The sequence below is a fragment of the Diospyros lotus genome, chromosome 15 (genome assembly GCF_014633365.1).
Source record: "Diospyros lotus cultivar Yz01 chromosome 15, ASM1463336v1, whole genome shotgun sequence".
NCBI classification, from domain to species: domain Eukaryota; kingdom Viridiplantae; phylum Streptophyta; class Magnoliopsida; order Ericales; family Ebenaceae; genus Diospyros; species Diospyros lotus.
In genome coordinates this window covers 7,384,853-7,405,243 of record NC_068352.1, presented here as the reverse complement: position 1 = coordinate 7,405,243, position 20,391 = coordinate 7,384,853, and the positions used below count along the sequence as shown (strand labels likewise).

Below are 20,391 nucleotides of genomic sequence, written 5' to 3'. Positions count from 1 at the left end.
TATATCTTGGAGGTGGTAAAATTGCAAAATCCTAAGTTTGTACTAAAACCCAAATTTTACTTTCTTATTCTTATGGATTTTGATTTTCTAGATATTTTTATTGAATCTAAATGGAGGGTACTTTCTTATTTACATTTATGTATTAAAGTAAATGGAAGGTAAAATATAAATAAAATAAAATGAGGGACATTTACTTAAACTAAAGAAATGTAAATAAGTTGTACTGTATGTATATCCTGAAGGATGGCTTCATCTGTCAACAGAAATCTCATCATCTATCGACCGGTCTCTTAGTTTTAGCCCATCTGTCGACCAATGCTCTTACATTTGTCGACCGACAGAATGTCATTTCGTGATGCTTCAAGCCATCTGTCGATCGGCAGAATGCTTGCACAAGCATCTGTCGACCGTTCTTCTTCATCTATCGATCGGATTTTAAATATTTGCTAATCTGTTGACCAATGCCTTGCATCTGTTGACCGTTTGTGTCGCAAAAACTCCCAACGACTAGCTTTTCCACTCACCCAAAGTGTTATTTCCACTACCAACGGCAAGATTCGTGAATGGGCTCTCAAGGGACTATAAATACAAGTTAAATGGGTGATTTAGACCAACCAAGAGATTACATTACAAGCTCCCAAGTGCCAAGATCATTGTTGTGCTTCATTGGTAAATTCTTTTTCTTTTCAAGGCTTTGTATTCATTATGTTAAATTCATTATCAAGCATTTTCTTTATTTTGAGAGAATTTGTAACTGAGAATATTGTTTCTCAAATCCTCTCTTGTATCTCTTTGTATTTTCCCTAGCTTGTTTTGCTAGAGGGCTTACTTTGCTTGTAGGAAGATTTTGATTCCTGGCTTGTTGTGCTAGAGGACTTGTTTGTTGAAGCAGGGGGTTGGATACCTAGCTTGTTGCTAGAGCGCTTGCTTGTTTAAGTAAGAGGTTGTATTTCCTAGCTTATTGCTAGAGTGTCTATCCGAAGAGATATGAGGTATTTAGTGGATTGATTGAAAAATCCTTAGTAAGGAGCTAAGGTAGTAAGCTTGATTTAAGCCGAACCACTATATATCGTTGTGTATCTTCTTTGCTTGTGCCCTTTCTTTCATTTATTATTTCAAGCATTTCAATAATCCTCACTTGCTCTAAAATCTCGATTTTCATCAAAAGGATTTTCAAGTTCAATCAAATTTTGAAACAACCCAATTCATCCCCTCTTGGTGTTGGTGCCATTGCTATTCAAATCTAACACATGGGACCTAAACTTTTGAGTGGACATGGGTGGCATGAAACATGAAAAAGGAAAACATGGAGAGGAAAACATGGAGGTAGGGTATCCCATGTTTTAAGGAGAAAATTAAGGAAAAGAAGAAATGAATGAGTATAAATAGAGAATGAATGCAAAAAAATTGAGTTGGAGGTGAGAGAATATGAAGGATTGGAAAATTGGAACACTCTTGGTGGAAGACTTTTTCAAGAATTGGTGACAACATTTTTTTAAGAAGGAAATCCTACACATCGAAAGAGTTTTAGTCTCTTCTTCCATTTCTTTTAAATTCTATATTTATGTTCATTTGTTTTGTTATGGGTTACATCATTTGTAATATGAACTAAACTCTATAATTAGGGTGTTTTGATTCAATCTAATTATCATAATTTAATTTTTATGGATTGATTTTCTTTATTCATGCAAGTGTTTATTATTATACTTAATGCTATCAAATACTTGGCCAATATTTGATTGATATGTTGATATAGATTTAGACCGGAAGGAAAAATCTATAACTTGATCTAGATAATAAATACCACAAGAATATAATTGGAACGGAAGTAAAAATTTGACTTGTGTGGTTAATTATCATTGCATGAATAATTAAATTTGGATTATCAACCATTTAAATTAAATTGGATTAATTAGGTGAAATCAAAATACCCTAGTGCTCTCCAAATCTTGAAACTCTCTATATTTACTTTATGTGTTATTAATTTATTTTCTTAAATTAATTCTCCTTAATCAATTGTTTAAATAACATTTGGGCCAATATAATTTTGGTAATTATCACCCGATCCTTGTGGGAACGATATTTTACTCACTACTCTATTACTCATACGATTCGTACACTTGTAGAAAATCGTCATCAATCACTCACTAATAGTCGATTATCCATCAACATATACTTGATTACTTTAAAAAATACTCGATTAAACCCTTATAAGTAATCATACTCAACTAAGGAACCAATACACTCGACTAATGCAAGGATATACTCGATTATGCACAACTCTTAGTTGATTATCAATCAAACAATATATATTGTTTTGAATAATATCAAAACAATTTTCTACTTGATAACAACAAATAAATGAGAAAAACAAATAATTAATATATGAAGCACAAGTTTCTCATCAACATCTAAATATCATAAACAATAAGCTTAAATATAAAACTCAATTTTCTCAGCATATAAACCTTAAACATAGGTGATGTTTGTGAAAGTTGAATAAAACTAACTTTCCAATCACATTCACTAGGTTACATAAAGACCCTTTGAGGAGCCAAGATAATGAGATATTTTACAACACATGGCTTTTGATAACAAGTTGAGAACAATACATGTTACTCAACATCCTATTTCTAGATTCAAATAAGAGTCATTTTTCTAAACTTATATGTAATACCCCAAGAGCCCAGAGAAGGATAGTATATATCGAGGATAAGTAAGGAATGAAACAACATCAATTGGATACTTTTTGGGTTAAATGTAGGTAAAGAACTCTCAAGTTAAGCGTCCTTAAGTTAGGAAAGCTCAAGAATGGGTGATCCTCTGGGAAGTTCGCATAGGCCCATCAAGGTAAGTTGTTCAGATCCTTCCTATCATGAAGATGCATCAACACACGACATGTAGCATAAAGATTCAGCATACATATTCATACATGTTTTATGAAACATATTCACATAAAATATTCATAAGTCAAGCATCTTACTATTTCTTGACTAACATAACACATATAAAACGTTGCAAATATGTTCCTCAACAAAGCACATCATTAACACAAAGATACTCTAACTTGATCATTGTGATAACTTATTTATATATCAAGATAAGAGCACACATAAGTTAAAACACAACATATCAAGATGCTCTAATTCTAGCATCATGATTTATCAATTATTCTCAAGAACACATATACACAAAGCATGCATGATTTCTTATTCTATAAGCCCTCAGCCATATATACATCTAATGCATAATTTGAGCGATATTTGAAAGATGAAAATTTTAGAGATCTATTACTCAAATGCATTTATCCTAAACATGAGCAATACTAGAAAATATTGCTTGGAGTATTTAAATTCATTCAAGAAATGTTCTAACTATATCTAGATGCTTCAAGATAGCACCACTTAAATGCATCTTTATACTTATTCAAGTGATTAACCATCACTCGACTATCAGACTAAGAAGATGAACTTTCAGCAGCTTTACCAAATGTTGCATGAAATCATCAGTCCTATAGATATTTGAATGATTTGCTTATCAAACAACATGCATTCAATATTATAAGTTCTTCAAGTATTATTTCATTAAATTTCATAACATTGAGAACCTTAAGAATTTGATACTAAATATCAAATAGACAACTTGACTTGATGTTTAATACTTAAACATTAGACAACATATCTAGAATACATTACTCTTATCCTTTGACTAATGCCGCAACACATCATGAGCTCCACAAGTTACTTATGCAATATCTTTAGGATGATCCCAAAGAGAGGCATATACAAACATATCAATACACTACAAAGAAAAAAAAAAAATTGATATTTTGCGACGATTTTTAAAATTGCCACAAAACATGGTATTTAAGCAATTTATAAATTATCGTAAAATACGTTTTTTGCATTGGTTTCTTCAATATTTTGCGACGATTTTAAAAAAATCACAAATAAATTTAGAAAATAATTTAAAGCGCTATGCCCGTCGCTGGTGTTGTCGGCAGAATAAGCATCGCTGGGCGGTGCTGGAGAGGTCGTTGGGCGGTTTCCGGTCGAAGGGCATGCATGCAACGCGAGCTGGGCCCACATCCATTGTGTGCGGTGTTCTCACGCACATTGCAGGCTGGGCCTACGTTTGTCTTTTGGCCACGTGCTTGCGCATGCCAGAGATCGGGCCGCGCTTCATGTGCGCCCATTTTGGGTCGGGCTGCGGCTTATCCGCGGGCCCTACTCAACAAGAATGAGTGGGCTTGGCCATTGTGTGAAGCCTCACCCACTCGCGCACGCGGCCCATAACCATGTGTGCGTGGCAGCCACTATCTCCCTTCTTACTTGATTTGTCGATTTTTCTAGCACTGTTTTCAATTTAAAACAAAAAAAAATCTTTTGTTTTTCAAAACATCAAGGTTTGTTGATAGTTAATCTCCCATTTCTTTAAATCTTGCATTTCGTTGTTTCTTAGCTGGTGTGCTAGAAAACTTGCAAGAGCTAACGATTCTATTAGATTGATGTTTGCAATTTGAGTTTGGTTTAATGAATTTAAAAATATTAGTGAAGAGTTAAAATAGTGAATTTAGATGGCACAGCTGAACCACTTTAAAATTTTCTTGTCTATTACGCTCTATGTTGCACGGAAACACTTTATAGGTGCCGTTTCTCCATTTCTAAAACGTTTCGGAAACATTTCCTATTCTCGTTTCAGACCCTATTTATACCTATTTTTTTTAGAAAAACGTCCGTTTCTACGTTTCCGTTTCCTATCGGAAACATTTCTTGTTTCCGTGCAACATAGATTACACTTTTATATTTTCTCAAAATTTTTCATTATATTGCACCTCATTTACAAAAATTTCAACATTCTTTTTAATTGTTGTTTAAAAAAAAACTATTCAAAATAGTAGTATTTTTTAAAACACTCAATTCACTCTTGCTCTAGGTGTGATGCCATATAAGCAAAGGTTATCTAACAATAATGATTCTTGACATGAATCCCACTAATCATAATTAGTTACATAATTTTTAAGAAATATTCCAAAGTTATGTTCACACATCTTTATTATAAGAAAGTACCTTGCATAAGGCCTTCTAGGAGACCTTTCGAGTTCTCTCAAAGGCCTTAGTGCTATGGCTTTCTAAGAGTCTCTCAACGATCCTCTTTCCAAGAGGATCTCCTAAAGTTTTCTCCCGTGACCTACTATTTTCTTGACTCCATGGGCTTCATTAATGGTGGGTTTATCTTTTGAGCTCAGCCTTTGTGGGCTTTGTTAATGGGCTTAGCCCCCTCTAAACATCAATGTACTACAATTTAATTGATTAAAATATTTAAGCTATAAATAATTACTATTGTCCAAATTGAATTTTTTTTTTGCAACTACAAGGAGAAAAATTTACCTCTAATGAATTATATATTACTTTTATTAATTATTCTTTTAAAAGTTAGAATACATGTTCTTGTTTTTGCTGGGAAAAAGTTAGAACACAGGTTTCATATATGATAAACATTTTTTTCTCTTTTTATTATTTATTAATTGTTTTTATAGTATTAAGAGAACTAGAATGCAATAACGTAAAGAAATAATTTGATGAGATTATATTGACTTCAATTTTAAAGTCAAATAACTTACATAACTAAAACAAAAAACTTAAGATTGACATTAAAAATAAAGTTCAAGAGACAATTTGATCATTTACTTCACAAAATATATATTTGTACTGCGAGTACAACTTGGAGCTGGTATTTTAGACTTTGCTTAACCATGCAATGTAGTTAGAATTGTCCAAATTCAATAAAGTATCCAAGTTGAATGAAGGTTCCGATAATCTTAAAAGGATAGATATTCAGTTGAATATCAAATCTAGTACAAGAACACAAAACAAGAACAAATAAAGAGAGCTAAAAAGGTCGATTTTGTTGTGATAGAGCCGGGCATGTTACCTTTATCCTTTCAGAGGAAAAGAGCTTGGTATAATGGCAAATTAATGACAACAAGAAGGCTACATAGTAGAATCTGTAAAACCATGGTCTTACAAAGCATAAGTCCATCCTTTGTGAGTAACACTTTGTTGACTACCCAGATTAACGAGCATAAGTTGAGTAGAGCTAGTGTTGCCAAAATGGTAAACATGGGAACAGAGGTTCCGAACTCCATCACCTCTTGCTCATATCTCTTGGACACATCTGGATCAAACACTTTCTTTGTGACCACAAAAGATGTCATTGAAAGACCAAGTAACCCTAAGATGACATCAACATAGGCATATAGATAGGAGGTCGTTCTCTTATAGAGCCACATTCTCTGTTCGTTCCACCATCCTAAGATTGTGCCTTGACACCATAGAAACTCAACCAAACTGTATATGTTTACGCAAATTATCACGTACATAAATGGTAGTAACCACGGGCTTGAGACCTACATTTTAGCTTGTTAGTAAAAGCAAAGGGTAAACAAGTAAACCAGACGAAATAAGCTAACATTAGTATGCATTGCAAACCAAAATCAATATGTATGTAGCAAATTATAAAACAAATGAGAAATAAGAAAACCAAAAGGAATCTATATGTATTGCACACTATGATGTTTAACTATACAGGGACCTATATTATTACTATATAATCCATATAATAAAGTTACATAATGAAACATAATCAATATTTAATCAACCCTTAAAATCATGCTAGCTTCCCCATGAAACTTATGTTTGTAAGAGAGATGTAACAACTTAAGTTTGCAAGTTACATTTAGAAGTGGCAAGCTCGATGACCATTACCAAAATTATGAACAAGTAGATCAATAAATAAATTAGTAGAAAGTTAAACGTTCCATGAACTAAGTGTTGATGAACAAAGCGACAAGCCATTTGCAATGTGCACGCACCTAGTGTGTTCAAGGACACATCGATCATTCGAACAATTCTAATATAACCCTAATTATTAGCTCCACCCCCATTAATCAATGAAAAAAACAAAGGTCACCACCTTGTTAAAAAAAAGAAGTGGAAGTGGTGACATGATTAGGAACACCCATATCTTTCAAAAGCCATTGAAATCAAAGAATTAGGGGTAGTGTTTAGAAGGCATGGCATTTTGCCTCATTTTTAGAGTGAGCAATGATAGTGTACGCTAGGAGATAAAAGAATCACTCATGAGAGAGAGAGAGAGAGAGAGAGAGAGAGAGAGAGAGAGAGAGAGAGAGAGAGAGAGAGAACCCATACTATAGTTTTAATTAACAGGATCACCATTGGTTTAACCCATATACATATTTATATTTGGACTACACTGGAACTAGATTGAACCACATGCCTAGCAAACATATTTCTCTTTCTTTTTGTTTTAGAAAATTAAAAAAATAAAAATAATGCCATGAGATTGAAACCTCAAATATAGGGTTCAAATTGAAACCTTAGAATGATTTAAGGTTTCAAAATTAAATTCCATTAAATTTTGATTTCAAACCCATAAGTTTGGATTTCAATCCGAAGATGGAAACCTGATTGAAACCTTAGATTGACCTTGATTGGGATTTAGAAACACAATAGAGGGGGGTGGGGGTGGGTACTACCACCATTGTTGGGGAGATTTAATGAAATAAAGCCAAATCTATAGAACATTTTAAGTGAGGAAGAAATATGAAGAAATGAAAGTCCTAGAAAAAATAACCAATAAGCTAGATGTAATCTAAAGCGAATAAGTTGTGCACTTTGCAAATTCATCCGTTGATATGAAAGCAACTTGAGTCATCTAAAGGCTAAAGTAAAATATTGAGTTGATTAGGAAATGTGAACCAATTTAAAGTAAAATCAAAGATGTAACACCCACATCTTTTAGGCATGTTACCAACCCAAAAATTTAGGGTTTTTTTTTTTTAAACATAAATATTGTTGTTTCTTAACTACAATAATTAAATTTATTTGTCTTGGGAAGAAGTAGGGCAGAGTTGTTGAGAAAATCGAGAGGGCTGCCAGGGTCAAACGGAAACTAGGATTCGACCAGAGAAAGACTGAGGCTTTGGGATTCCTGGAGGGTCTTAGGAGTCTTCGAGGTAGACTGACCCTGGGGCTTTTTGGGGAGCCGTCTCCAGATGGGTCTGGAGGGTCTTCGGATGACTGTCTTTGGGATCTTCTGGGGAACTGTTCTAAGAGTTTTTGAGGTATGGTCCTTGAGGGCTTGTGGGTATATGCAGCACAAAGACGATTAGAAAGCATGCGAGGATCTTCCCCACACGGGTCCTCCGATGCCTAAGTTAGATACTAATATCTAGAAAATGGGATGCAGATGTATGTAAATATATATATATAGCATGTCTAGTATAGGTCTTCAGGGGAGTAAGCCTTCGATGGGTCAAGATATAGTCTTAAATCTCCAGAGTAGGGGTCCTATATAGTGAACAGTCTCAATATGTTCTAAGAGGTCCGGGAGATCTTAAAAAGGTCCGAGGGAATCCCAAAGAATTCGTTTGCCTTGGAGCAAGCGAGTATTTATACACTTGGTGGGGTCTACGAATGAAAGACTTCAGACTCTTCGGAGAGATGCATTGGGTGAGGTCGGAGGGCTTGGAGGGTCTTCGGGCTGAAAGTGCCTCAAATGAGTTTCCTCTAGGTGGGTCCGAAGACTCTTTCGGAGCCACCGGCTGAACTGGGGCCAGAAGACTCTGGGTAAATTTTTGGGCCATGCAATGCTGAGGCTCAACGTCCTGAAGACTCTCCGAGGACTCTAGGGGACACTTGTTCGGGAGACTCTCTGAGGTCATCTGGGGATATGCAAAATACTTAGGAATTTTTTAGGGCATCCCACAACAAATATATTGCACTATCAACAATTAGATTCCCCTTTTAATTTAGAGGTTTCCCATCTTGTGCATCACATTCCAAATACCTTTAGTGGGCCACACTAATTTAAATTCCACATTTTCTTAAGTTATCTAGGTGGATTGAATCAAAGTTGAGCAATGAAAACATTTAAATTGATCCTAATGTTTCTTCTTATCATCTAAGAACTTTTAATTTCCCTTTTTGGTTGTGCAAACAGTTTCACGTAAGTGATCACACAAACTTTATTTTTGTTGCACATTATGTATTTGAAAAACGTTTTTGAAAACTTTAATGAATCTTTTGGGGTACATGCTTAATGTGAGTGCACCTTTTAGGGGCAATCATCAAGCATTATCAAAAGATAAAGCTTGTTGTCTAGAAGAGAAGAATCTTCTCTGTTACAAAGCAAGAAGCCATTGAAAAGGAAGTTAACAAAGATCAGGCAGCGGGATTCATTCGAGAATCCCATTCACCAACTTAGGACTCCAACGTCATCCTCATGAAGAAGGCTAATAGTGACTAGAGAATGTGTGTGGACTTCACTTACTAGAATAAAACATCCATAAAGGATCCTAAATTGATTAATTGGTAGATGTCATGCTAGGTAATCAACACGAGTTTTATGGATGTGCATTTTGAATACAATCAAGTTTAAGATGTTTCAAGCAGACAAAGAGCATATCATTTTTATTTATGGACAGAGGACTATATTGTTATATTGTCATACCTTTTGGTCTTAGGAATGAAGTGGTCACTTATTAACAACCCATCAACTTCATGTTCAAATCTCAAATTGATAGGAACATGGAAGTTTATGTCGATAACTTACTATCCTGAAATGTCAAAGTTAAAGACCATGTTAAGAATCTCTCAGAGATATTCAAAACGCTTCGACATTATAGAATAAAGCTTAATTCAAAGAAGTGAGCATTTTGGGGGGGGGGGGGGGGGGGGGGGAACGGAACTTCCTTTAATTCTTGTATAGCTCTACAAGTCCTCTTATATGGATAGGATTATACAACATAGGAAAGAGAAAAAAAAAACAAAGGAAAGAATTGACTATATAGAAATAGGAAATGTAACACCGAGAATTTTAAAAAGACTTGAGTATAATTTATATATCTTGGGCTATAAGTGAAATTTCAGATAAATTGGGATTATAATATAATTTTTCACAATCATGAGATATTGAATCGACCGCAGGGAATGCTTTAGATCTTAGATATCTGAGGAAAAGGACATGGGATTGACGAGCGTTCTAAGATAGGATTTATGGTATTAAAAGAAATTAGAATCGAGACTATTTTTGGTATACCTGTGATTTAGGCAAAAAAAATCGAATCGTTATAAGAGACTTTCGGAAAGTCAACGGAACTCTAAGGGCCCCCCAGATTTATATAAGGATCAACCCTGAGGTGGTTTCAGGATGAAACAATAGTCCGGTGAGTACACTGAGGCAAAATCGTCCTTATCGAGTAAGTCTTAGAATTATTAATTTTAGATTTTTAGTATTGTAATGCAAATTAATTCAATGGTTAAGGGTGCAATTGCAGTTAGAAAATTACCCAAGCGAAATATGGATGCAATATAGGGTTTAAATATGTAATTTCCATATATATTGGTGTAGTATATATAATATGAAAATATATAGTATGTATATATGCATGTGCGTGAAGTAGAGGAAGCAAAGCATGGGCTGCAAGATTGGAAAGCTAATTGCAGCAGGATTTGAGGAAGATCTGTAAGAAAATCTGGAGTAGATAATGTATAAGATTTGAGATAAGATTGTGATCTATAATATATATATACATTCTATATATATACATTCGTGTAGTGCAAGCTTTGGGTGCCTATAAATAGGCAGTGAACGTGGCCGAGAAAGAGGGAGAATGTAAGGAGATTGAGAGAGAAAGAGAGAGGGAGAGATAACTAGTCGCTGACAGCCAAGGCTGACTGGAGGCAGCAACTGGTGATAGCAAGCGGCGACTTGAGGCAGCACGCAACAGGTGGACGGCAAGCAGAGGGCGGCCGGCAGGTAACGGTGGTGGTCGGGTGTTGCGTGGCAGATGGAAGCGGTCGGCGAGGACGGCAACAGTCGGCGTAAGCGGTGGTGGCTGGTAGCATGACAGTGTGGCAGCTGGGCATGGCTATTTGCGTGTAGGGAGAAGAAGGAAGGAGTAGAAAAAAGAAAAAGAAAAAAAGAAAAAGTAAAAGAAAAAGAAAGAAAAATAAAAAAATATGAGAAAAATAGGATAAAGCTTCCAAAAATTTCAAAAAATTATAGGGAATTAATTTGGAGCTTAAGGAGCATGCCCAAGGCCAAAAAATTATTCAGGCACGCATTTTGAAGTCAAGGCACGCATATCGAGGAAGCCTGAGAGGCTGAGTTAAGGTGAGTGATTTTTTTCAGAAATTATTTTTATAAATTACGGTAGTGGAAAAATTGGGAAAATGTTTGAGAAATTATTTAGTGTGGAATTACTGAGGAAAATAGGAAGAAATAGAAGAAAATTATGGACAAATTAAGAAAAATAGAATATTGATATTCTTGAATAAATATGATGGCCAGGGTATGTTGAGGTCATGAATTGAGTACATCAGAAGGCTGGCACGAGAATCAAGATATTTTGAGATACGCTTGAGATAAGTGGTCCGACTCTAAACCCAATTTTATGTAAATTATTTTATCATGTTGTCATGTCTTGATGTGAATGTCATGTAGATTGCCTTTACATGTTATGATAAAATGTGCATATGTTCACGATAATATTGTTAATCATGTATCGCACCTGTTTGAGAGTACGGGTCGTCACCATTGCTCTACCAAGGGTGCATCCATATATCTCGACATGGTAAGGAAGTCGTAAAAATGGGGAGTAGCATTAAGGTGCGTTTGACTCAAACGAAAAGAAAAGGATATTTTGCATATTGCATGCATGCATAGAATATGATTTTGTACCCTTACTTATGTGATTCATTATCTAACCTGAGTTTTACCTCTGGAATATTCGAACGTTTCAGATGGAAATTGTAGCAAAAATAAGGATGAAAGAGGCCTGAAATGACACTTAGCAAAGTGCATGATGTATTGATTGTATGTTATGTAGCCTATGTATTTAAGTTTTGTTAATTTAAATTCTGAATGTTTTGAGGAATAATGATGTATAACCTTATTTATGGTTAATGTTAAAGTTAGGTTCGATTCTTAGTCTCCGCATTTAATGTTTATGATGATTCTCATTCGAGATAGATGAATGAAAAATTTGGGATGAATATAAGGAATGATATGGTTTAGCAATTAGATTTGAAAGAAAAAATTTATTATCCTAAAATTGTCACACGCCTAGAAAATGGGGTGTTACAGGAAATCTACTAAACTAGACTAGGAAAGTTCCCTAAACCTAAATTTAGAAATCTCCAAAAATGATGATCCGCCAATTAGCCAAATCCAATCAGACAAATTAGGATACTTTGACTAATCATTCCATGAAATTTATTACTCCCCCTAAAGCTGGTGAATGGATATCAACCATTCCCAACTTGCACACCAATTCTTCAAATAGCTCAGTGGGCAGCCGCTTTGTCAAAAGATCAACTAGCTGTTGTTTGGATGGCACATAGGGAACGCAATTGAACCCAACCTCTAGCTTCTCTTTAATAAAATGTATGTCTATCTCCACATACTTGGTTCTATCATGTTGCACAGGATTATGTGTAATACTTATGACTAATTTATTATCACAACATAATTTGATTGGCCAACTATTAGAAATTCTTAGGTCTTCCAAAATGATTCTCAGCCATAATAGTTCACATAAACCTAGTGCCCTTGCCTGAAATTCAGTCTCAGCACTAGATCTAGCTACTATACCCTGCTTCTTACTTCTCCATGACACTAAATTCCTTCCAAGAAATACACAATAACTAGTTGTGGAGCCTCTATTAGTCAAAGACCCTCCATAATTTGCATTAGTGTATCCAGTAACATCTAATTCATTCCCTGGTTTGAATAAGATCCTTTTACCAAGTGTAGTCTTTAGATAGCACAAAATTCTCCTCACAACTTGCATATGTTCTTCCGTGGGACTATGCATGAATTGACTTATCAATCTTACTACAAAAGCAATGTCCGGTCTAGTATGTGACAAATAAATCAATCTACCAACCAGTGTTCTAAAAATCGGCCTAGGCGACCGCCTAGGTGCCGGTGAGGCACTAGGCGACCCCTGGCCGCCTCGAATATGGCCTAGTCGACCCCTTGATAGCATGTACATTTATGCTATATTTTGGCATTTCACCTTAGTCTTATTACGCCATTTGAAGTAATTTTTTGCTAATCTTTCATGGTTTCTATTTTATTATACTTCAAATCATCCTTACACTATTTTCTATCTTACTTCTATGGATCTAAGCTTGCTTAGCTTTAGGGAATATTGGATGGGCTAGAGAAGCAGCTGGAAAAGACTTGAAGTAGCTCATTTCAGACTTCATGAGGGTAGGCCGGCTTTGGGCAATTGTGGGACTCATCTAAAGGAGCTTGGGCTCACTTTCAAGGAGCAGATTTGGGCTGCTCGATTTTGCTGTTGTGGGCTCACATATTTCTTTGCTTTTTTGTTGGGCTAGGCCCAACGCTAGCCTTCTTAGCTCTTCCTTTCTTAGCCATGTATTTAAGGCTCTTAGCACTTATTTCCAAGGGAAGAGAGGGAGGAGAGAAGGAGAAGAGATTCTGGCCGTTTTTATTGTTGTTAGCATTTTCTGTTTTTCTTCATTTTTTTGTCTCCATTTTGTTTTCCTTGCTGCAATGAAAGGCTAGAGCTATTGTAACTGGTTGTGTATCTTGAACCCATGTGGAATCTGAGTCCCGGATGAGCTACAAAAACCTGGTTTGTTGTTTGTTTCTTATTCATTTCCATTTGGTTTAGTTTGAGCAGATTTGTGAATGCATGGAGTTCATGGCAGGTTTGTGTGAATTTGCATGGATTCATTTTCTGTTAAATGCTTAAGAGAACAGCATGTTGTAGCCGGTTGGTATAACATCTCGGAAGTGAATAAAATGTGCTTGAATGGTTGTTCTTGCATAGCTCCGGATAGGTTGAATAGAGAGTGAATGGTTGCATTTTGTTTATAAGAGATTTCTGTATTCATTTTGTTATTCCAATCATTCTAATCCTTGGACGGTTGTTGGGGATGCTTTAAGTTTGATGTCTGAAGATTAAAACATCTAACAAACCAAGATTTATAGGTTGGACGAGGAAGATTTCACATAGGGGACAAATACACAGCTGGTTGCATTTTACTTAGTGATTTTCATCCATCCTTGTGTTTTCTATTTTGTTATTTAGTTTTCTGTCAACCCCCCCCCCTGTAAACAAACTGTTATTTGTATTGGTTCTCCTTGTTGGTAGAAGAAGGTGAGGCTCCTTGTGAGAGACGACCTAGGGTGCACTTTGCTGCAAACTAGAGAAGAGAAGAGAAGAGATATATAGATACTAATTCTGGAGTGGTTCGACAGCCGGCCAGAATTTTGGCGCCGTTGCCGAGGAGCCAAGTTTTTCTTCTAAAAACATAGAGGACCGACCCTATTTTCTGTTTGTTTTGTTTTCTTGTTTGAGTGTTTTTTCTGTTTTGTGTTCTTGGTGATAAGGTTATCAGTTGTTGCTCACAAACTTGAAGAGCTATTATGTTCTGTTCTTGATAGCAAGCAGCAACAGAAAAGCCTTATTTGCCTTTTCGATCTTCTTTTTGTGTGTGTGTATTTTCCTTTCTATTTTCTTGTTTCTAGAATTATTTTTGAACAAAGAAGTGGCTGTTGGAGAGGGCTGCACGACCTGCAACTGGAAAAGCAACCCTGCAGCAACTGAAAAAGCAAAAAGACACCTGCAGTCCTTCTCTGGTCTGGTTTTCAGCATCACTACATTGTGTTCTTGTCTGATCTTCATGTGCTCTGATAGGTGCTGAAAAGCAAGCTCACAGCAAGTAGACAACCCAACAAAAAAGGGGCTGCAGTAGATCAGGAGCATAACCGTTTTTCCTTTATTTAGAGAAAGTTGAAGCCCACTTTTCTGCCTCTGACAGCAGATCACCTGACCAAGAGGATATTCTGTTTTTCCTTTTCACCTTTTCCTTTTATTTTCTCTCTTTTAACATTCCATTTAACGTTGTCTTTCCCTTCCCCACTAATCTCCCTTTTCGTTTGGCAGATAGGCACCAACAGCTGCAACCAAGAGATGATCAGCCACAGCAGCCTTCCATTTAACAGCGGTTTTGACCACCTCCATGACAGATAGCAATATTTAAGGATTGAGCTCGAGATACCGGTTCTATCCTCTTGCTTTCTCATCCCTACTTGATATTCTTTCATGTCCATATGCCCCCCTTGATGTTCTCTTGCATATAGAGTGGTTTTTGAGGAAAAATAGGAGCCGGTTTTGAGGGAAATCAGTTTTCTCGGTTACTGTTCACAGCCTTCCACTTGCTCCGATTGAGCTGATTTTTGGTGTTCAAAGAAATGGGGGTGTGAGGATCAAGAGTCACTATTTTAGTGAGGAGACCATTTTTTGGCCAAATTCCAACGTTTAAACCACTTTTTGGGCCATTTTGTGTTTCTCAGTGGCTAATTTTGTGTGGTTTTTAGTGTTTTTAGGTCCCTCAATGTTTTTGTGTTGAAATTTTGTGAAAAATTGCATAAAAAAAATCATTTAAAGGCTTCTTGTTTGACATGTTTTTGTGTTTCTATGTTTTTGTGTTTTTGAGTTTTTGAGTTCTTGGTATGCATAGGCCATTTTGTGTGCTGTTTTTGTGCTGATCTCTAGTGCATGACCAGGTCCTCTAAGAAAAAATTACTTGACTTGGATCTTGAATTAGAGAACACTCTTAGAAGGCAAGCTAGAGAGCTTAAGTCTCGGGATAGGATTAACCCTAACAGTGTGTCTAATACTTCATCCGAACCTATTCCAGAATTCACCAATATGGCAGATAATGGTAATGGAAATAATGGTAATGGAAATCATGGAAGTAATGTAAATCATGGTCATTTGGATGGTAGAACCATTAGAGAGCTGGCTGCACCTGATGTGCATTATCAGCCCCTATGTATTCAATACCCACAGTTGGATGCTAACTTTGAACTCAAATCTGGACTGATCCATTTGTTGCCCAAGTTTCATGGTCTTGCAGGAGAGGATCCACACAAGCATCTTAAAGAGTTTCATGTTGTTTGCTCAACCATGCGGCCACAAGGAGTAGATGAAGAGCAAATCAAGCTGAGAGCCTTCCCATTCTCACTTGATGGATCCGCCAAGGATTGGCTCTACTACCTGCCACCAGCTGCCATTACCAGCTGGGATGGATTGAAATGAATCTTCTTGGAAAAATTCTTCCCAGCCTCCAGAATAGCATCCATAAGGAAGGAAATTTGTGGTATAAGATAGATGAGTGGTGAGACTCTACATGAGTACTGGGAGAGATTCAAGAAGTTGTGTTCCAGTTGTCCTCACCATCAGATAAGTGACCAACTCCTAATTCAATATCTCTATGAAGGTCTAATCCCCATGGACAGGTACTTGGTAGATGTTGCAAGTGGAGGAGCCTTGGCAGAGAAGACCCCAGCAGCTGCACAAGAGCTGATATCAAAGATGGCACAAAATGCCCAGCAGTTTGGCACCAGAATTAACACTCCTACAAAAGCCATCAATGAAGTCAGTGTGGCTGCCACTATGAACCAGCAGAGGATAGAAAACAAGCTTGAGGAATTAGCTTCCATGGTCAGCCAGTTGGCATTAGAGAGAAAGCAACCCCAGCAGCAGCTTTGTGGCATTTCCTCCTTGCCATCCCATATAACAGACCAATGCCCACAGTTGTAAGAAAATAATGAGACCTGTGCAGGCATTTTTCCTGGTAGACCATTCCAAAACCAGCAGCACAGCCAACCACAACCTCCAAACAGATATGATCCATTTTCCCCCACCTACAATCCAGGTTGGAGAGACCATCCGAACCTCAGATATGGCGGCCCTTCCAATCAACATGTGCAACAGCAGCAACAGCCATACCAGAATCAACCATTTCAGCAGAGGTTCCATCCTTCAATTTCCAGCAACCATGCTCCACCACCAAGGCCGAATCAAGCCATGCAACAAGCACCTCCATTACCCAAGTCTGAACCTAGCTTGGATGATCTTGTTAAACAACTAGCAGCCAATACACTCCAATTCCAGCAAAAGAAAGAAACCACAATTCAGAATTTGGAGACCCAAATAGGCTAGCTAGCTACAAACATCAATGAGCTAAGGAGTCAAGGTTCAGGGCAGCTTCCTTCACAACCAGTTGCCAATCCGAGGGGTAATGTGTAACGACCCATTAGAGGGTTTAGATTTTATTTAGAAATTATTGAATTTCTTAATTAGTATTGTTTGGAGGATTTTGCCAATTAATTATTAATATGGCAATTTAGAGATTTTAATTGAGAAAATAGCTTTTAAATAGCATTTAATTATTTATTTATTTGTGAAGATTAAATGCAAGGACATATTGGTCATTTGAGGATTTGTTATTAGAATTTAATTATTAAGTAAAGTTATTGTGGTTACGAGATTGACAAATCCGTCTGTGAGGAGATTGGGATTAAAGTCTCCTAGTTATGTTGAGAGAAGAGTTTCAAGCCATGAAGGAGTCTGATCTAGGGTTTCAAGTGTATATATTAATCCATTAGCATTAGTTTTTCTTCACGCCGTGTGAAGAACAAGAGAAGGAAGAAACTTAATAGTGAGATTGCTTAAGAGATTTTCGTTGCAATCGTTGATCCGATCAGAGTTAGCATAAGGCGAGTATCCTATCTGTAATTCCTTTCATTACAGATTCATAGTAGTTTGTTCTCAGTTTATTCCAGCGCTTCAATGAATTCTCAGTTTATCAACCAGTTTATATATATTCCTATATGCGTGTTAGATTAGCGTATCAAAGGCTTCATTGAGCAAGCATCTATCCTTGTAAAACATTCTTACGGGATCATGATTTAATGAGTAATCTCAATTTTTCAGTAACTCTTTTGTTGAGTTTCAGTTGATTACAGACAGTGCACGTATATATATGTCTATATGTGTGTGTGTATAACAGTGAGTGCATGAATAAGTTATGCATAATTCTTATAGCAATTCTTTTAAATATGATCTCCAAATCATGTTAGCATATATTCTCAGATTAAACAAGACTCTTCGTTCTTGTTCCCAGATCTTTATCAGTTGAGTTTGCAAGCGTATGTATATGTGCAGTTATAACCATGCCCAGTGAGTTTGATAACTGGTGCATAAATCTTTCAGCGTTTGCTTTCAGAAATGATCTTTAATTCATCCTCAAGTTGTTTATTTATCAATTGGGATTGTTCTCCCAAGATTTCTTTTGGAATGATGTAGTGAAGATAAGTTTTGATTCAAGTTATGATCTCTGTTATCGTAAGCTGTATATCCGATAAGATTCCAGTCATTCGAATAAGTCTTGTGTCATTCGAATGAGTTTCCTTGCATCCGAATGAGTTTCAGCGTTATCGTGATGTTTTTCCCTTATAATGTATCAGTCATTTGAATGAGTTCCTTGTCATTCGAATGAGTCCTGAGATATCGTATCATTCGTATGAATTTTTGAGGTTTTTTGACTGTCATTCGAATGAGCCTTGTTGTCATTCGAATGAGCCCTTGAAGATGTGAGTAAGTTGTTGCTTTGTGTAGCTTAGCATTCGAATGAGTCTTCTTGTCATTCGAATGATCTTCAAATTGATTCGAATAAGGTTACTGTTGCATTCGAATGAGTCGCATTTTGCCAGTTCAAAAGTTGAAAATTTTCAAAATTCATTCGAATGAATTTGAGAGTCATTCGAATGAGTCCCAGATCAGATCCGAATAGCCTTTGAATATCATCAGTCATTCGAATGAGTCTCTGTCATTCGAATGAGTTTTCTGCCATTCGAATGAGCTTGCTGAAATCCATTTTTTCATTCGAATGAGCTGTTTTTCATTCAAATTTCCTCCTTAGACTTTCTCAATCATCCAAATAGTATCAAATGGCATCCAAATAGCTTCCAATAAATTCTTGATTCAAGTCTTAAATTTAATATAAATATTCAATTATTCAAATATTGAATTTTTATGCCAAGATATGATAAGATCCAATATGCCATGTCTATACTCAGAAATTTCAGAATATTTGAATCTCAATATTTCTAGTAAAAATTATATTCCATGTTTAACAGTTCATTATGACATGGTCAGTATTGTTTTGTGAGATTATGTGCATACATACTTTTGTATGAGCATTGAGCATGACTTTATATGGAGCACTACATATCGTGTGCCAGCATTTATGTGAGCATTGCATTGCATTATGCGCACCAGGCGGCTTGTCCGCGGGGATCCCATCAGTTTCAGTTTCAACTCAGTCTATGAGTTGCTCGCCTGGTGGCAACCAGGGGGCTAGGGGCTTTGCCCACAGAATGTGCTTACAGTTTTTATGTATGCAGGTTCAGATCAGACAGGTATGTATTATCAGATTATGTGGGCCTATGAGCCAAAGTTGCATACCTGCATTTAGTTTACAGTTTATGTGCATTACATTTTTACTAATGCAAACAGACAGTGATTATACAGTACAAGTCCAGTCAGTTATTTTCCAGTATCGATATTCTTCGATTCAGCTTCAGTATTCTTTCCAGCTTATTACTTGCTGAGCTTTTGTAGCTCACCTTGTACTCTTCCCCCCTCCAGGTTCTATCAGGGGAGTATCAGATGTGGGGCCTAGCAGCAGTATTCAGTAGTGTGTGTACGTGGAGCCGCTCAAGATAAAAGATGTCTGGGAGTCTGTTGAGTTTTATAGTGTTTTCTCAGTTTAAATCTATTTTATATTTCAGTTGAGGGATTGTCCCTCAGACAAAGTTTATGGCTTTTAGTCTGTATTGACTTAGAGTTTTTATTCCAGTTGATTGAGATGTTCAGTTATGGTATCAGATTTCATTTTATTAGTTAGTTTATCTTATTTTCCCCGTAGCACCTCTTCTCGGGCAGTTCTAGGAGAGGGGGTGTTACAGTATTGGTATCAGAGCGGTGTTTTGAGGAGTCTCCCGTACACACATAGGATGTTGGATAGAGTTAGGACTTGTGTCCAACAGTTAGATATGTTGGCCCAATTAGCAGTATTCTAACCCTAAGTGGTGATGCAGAAAGATGAGTAATAGAGGTGGATGACCCCGTACTCGCAGTAAGGCTGCTTCTATGGAAGACGAGGTTCCAGTGTCCACACTAGGCTCACTAGGAGAGTCTAGTCATGATCTACGGCAGGGAATGGCCGAGATGTGAAGTATGTTAGCAGGATTGATGAGGGTAATAGATACCCTAGTTACTAATCAGGTAAAGGAATTGGAGGATCATGAACGAGGATCAATAGCATGCAACGGAAGCGTTTTAAAATAAAAATCGATCCTCGTATTGGTTAGAGTCTAGGAGACTTACTTTTACGGCGGATTACCGGACGGAATGGAGCGATGGGAGCTTCTTCGCGTGGAGGAGACGACGGCTGTCCTGTTAGCCTTCGGCTCCGT

At 36.6% G+C, this 20,391-nt stretch overlaps 1 non-coding gene and 1 pseudogene across 1 annotated transcript; both read right to left on the bottom strand.

Annotated features, from left to right (window-relative positions):
• Positions 1-5,712: 5,712 nt before the first annotated feature.
• LOC127791552 (cellulose synthase-like protein E1) overlaps positions 5,713-20,391 on the bottom strand; it is an 84,443-nt pseudogene continuing 69,764 nt past the window's right edge.
• On the bottom strand, positions 16,204-16,311 carry LOC127792727 (small nucleolar RNA R71). The gene has a single exon (XR_008021197.1). It is a non-coding gene; the product is annotated as a small nucleolar RNA R71 (small nucleolar RNA).